The sequence below is a fragment of the Triticum dicoccoides genome, chromosome 7B (genome assembly GCF_002162155.2).
Source record: "Triticum dicoccoides isolate Atlit2015 ecotype Zavitan chromosome 7B, WEW_v2.0, whole genome shotgun sequence".
Taxonomy (NCBI): Eukaryota; Viridiplantae; Streptophyta; class Magnoliopsida; order Poales; family Poaceae; genus Triticum; species Triticum dicoccoides.
In genome coordinates this window covers 655904375-655907842 of record NC_041393.1, presented here as the reverse complement: position 1 = coordinate 655907842, position 3468 = coordinate 655904375, and positions in this window count along the sequence as shown.

Below are 3468 nucleotides of genomic sequence, written 5' to 3'. Positions count from 1 at the left end.
TTATTTCTGTTGTATTTAATCGATCAGGCCTGAGATTTAACCAAGTCTCAGTCGACCATGCAGCATTTTTTGTGACTGTTTGCAACATTTTTTCCTACTGTTGCAACATTCGTTTTGTTTGTTGAAACATGTCATCGCTCATCGGTTGCAGCACGTCATCTCACCGGTTGCAACATACTTCATTAACGGTTGTACCATTTTAGTTAGAACGGTTGTAGCATTTGTTGTTGTTGCTTGCAATACCATCGCAACATTTTTTGTCGCCGTTTGTAACATCTAGCTATGCCGCTTGTAGCAAAAAAAAAACACGCTGATGTCACTCGACTGTGTCGACTGAGTTCTAGACACACCCTTAATAATCGATTTAAAGGCAGGTGCCAGCATTGTAAGCAAGGAATACGTGAGCAACAAGGAGACTGTGTAGTCCTTCCAAATGGTGAGAAGGTGTAGGTGAAGAAAATAAGCTCACATTTAGTACAATTTATTTGAGATGGTTGTCCTAGGTGCATGTATTTCAAATAGGTTCAAAACGTTAACAAGAGTGGGAGTGTATGCCTTAATGTGGTCGCTATGGCTATGTAGAAATGATTTGATTTTTAATGACAAAAATGCTTCTCCTCTACATCTTATTTTTCGGTGTACGCACTCGCTTCATACATGGCCTACGCTACAAGAGTACCAATCTTTGTTCAAGGCGGTGTATATGCGGTTGGATCAGGTGACTACGGAGGGTTTTTTCCAACATGCATGCATGAGTGGCAGCATAATCTCCGGATAGATCCACCCCCACTTTCGGCATAGGCATAGTGTCGGTCTACAAGACTCTACTGTTACCGTTTTGTCGGTTTTGTTTCATTTCTTTTTGTCAGACTTACCGGGATGATTGTTTGTGTGCATCTATAAAAACACCCTTGAACCCCCCCTCCCCCCTACCTATATATTCGATCATCTCCCCGCACATCCCAGCCGACTATGTATTCAACGTGTATCATAACCAGTCTGTGAAACTTCAATAATTTTACTATAGTTTTAAGTGGTCATTTGATAACAACATACCTAATTTCAAAAATTATCTACTACGTTTACATTTTTGAAAAATTCCTAAACCATAATTTCAACGTAGCAGCGTTCAGTAATAAGTAGACGCTGCTAGTCTGTATTTAGTAGCAGCGTTTAAGGAAATTGAACGCTTCTAGTATATAAAGCGGGGCGAAAGCCTGTTTGGAGAGATAGTTTGGCAACACTAGCCGCGTTCGACGAAATAGAGCGCTGCTAGTCCATAGTTAGCATTAACAGCGTTTTGGTATCACTGAATGCTGCTAGTTTATCATCAGCTGCAGCGGTTGGTAAACGATGCTAACTTTGTGTAATACTTGATGAAGTCATGTACCTAGGGTAGGGTTATGGACCTGCCCAAGGTACCCTCCCCAAGGACATCTTTAGAAGAAACCGTCTTCCAGTTGACCTAGAGGGATTCCACTCGACGGACTTGAAGACACTCGACCATGAAGACTCACTCGACCACCAGGAGTTCAAGAGCCACTCTGTATCCAAACGGTCTGTAATTAAATAGTCTTTATGGTCATGATGACACTTTATGTAAGGCGTTACCAGTAACGCCAGGCCTTAATGTACTTTAAACCCTCCGCTACGTGGGCTGGCTGGGGTCTTGGCATCCTCTATATAAGCCACCCCCCTCCACTGGCAGAAGGGTTCGCACCCCTGTAACTCATACGCATATAGTCCAGTCGACCGCCTCCGGGCTCCGAGACATAGGGCTGTTACTTCCTCCGAGAAGGGCCTGAACTCGTAAATCACTTGCGTATACAACTACTCCATAGCTAGGATCTTGCCTCTCCATACCTACCCCCTATTATACTGTCAGTCTTAGTACCACGACAATATTAAGGGCCAGTTCTTTTGGGCGGCTTAAAAAATAAGCCGTCTTATCCCAGCTTTTTTCATTAGCCAACTTTTATATTCATTGGGGCTTCTAAACTAATTATGGGATAACTAATTCATAAGTCTTGAAAAAATTTAGAGACGGCTTACTTTTTAAGCTGAGGAGAGCCATCTTATTTTTTAAGCCGCTCAAAAGAACTGGCCCTAAAACTATTCTGGCGGGACTTGTTTGGGGTTATTTTCCTCAAATCCAACACCCTGTGAGGCAGCCACTGCCGAGACCGCCGCCACTTTCCTCAAAGAGGGAGAAGAGGAAAGTGGCAGACCGGGACGAGTGGGAGGTGTCTAGGTGGGAGGAGTGGAAAAATAAAAGATTTTGTGAGGCAGGCCTCGGTTGGAAAGTGAAAGTTTTTTTGAAAAGGAGGTTAAACCCCCGGCCTCTGCATCAATCCATGCATATGCGGCCATCTTTATTAATTATTTCACAAATGTTTGATAAGAACAGACATCAATCCACCCGAAGCCACCACTCACATCTACAAACCCGATAATGTGGACTGCTCTCACTCCCCATATCTAAAACCGGTGTCGTCGCCGATCCATCCACATAACATATCAGGACCAACAGCCAGTGCAAGCTACCTAAAGCGTACACCACATACATATGTTTTAGAAGCCACCATCATCATCGAATCACTGACCCATCTTCAGGAGAGATCCGCATCATCCTTGCTAGTCCGGATATCCGTTGACGCCCCACGGCACCACCGCCCTACGTACACTCGTCCTTTCGGACGCGAAGACTCTGGAAGATCCGTCGTGCGTAGCACCTGCCAACCAGGCATGACTCAACGTAGCACCTGTCGGCCAGGCATGACTTGACAGCTCCACCGAAGCTCAGTGCAAGACAAAACCACTCCACCTTCTGCCTCTGTCTTCCAGCGCTGCTCCACAAACGATACTCTCAAGAGAGAAACGGCACTGTAGTACCGCCATCGTTCGATCTGGAAGACCAGATCATAGGGTTTCCCCCGAAGCAACACGAGTGGGTCGACAACAGTTACATGACGATGCCTCCATCCAGGTAACGGTGAAAAATGCCGCCATCGCCCGCCAACGGCTCGGTTTTCACCAGCAAGTATGTCTCCCGGACTCGTAGCCAAGACAAGATGACGAATCTCGTGATCCGACCACCCAGCCACATGCCGGCCACCTCTGACGGAAGAGATGACCACCACCGCCGGCTGCACCGGTCTGAACAGATATAATCGGAGGTGTCGCCGACGCGACCACCAGGCCCTCCACGTCGCCGCTGCCGATCCAAAGGCAGATGGCGCGCCGCCGCCACGGCCCAAACAGGGAAGGCCGCCGCGCCCGCAGCCCGCGTCGCCAACATTGCCACCACAACCGCCATTAGGACGCTGGCCGGCCGCCACACCGCCTAGTCCAGATCTGGGCCGTCATGAACCAGATCGGCGTCGCCACAGTCCAGATCGGGGTCACACCCTCGAGCCAGGGTGCCCCGCGTCATCCTATGACCCGCGAGAGGGATGAGTGTCTCAGACG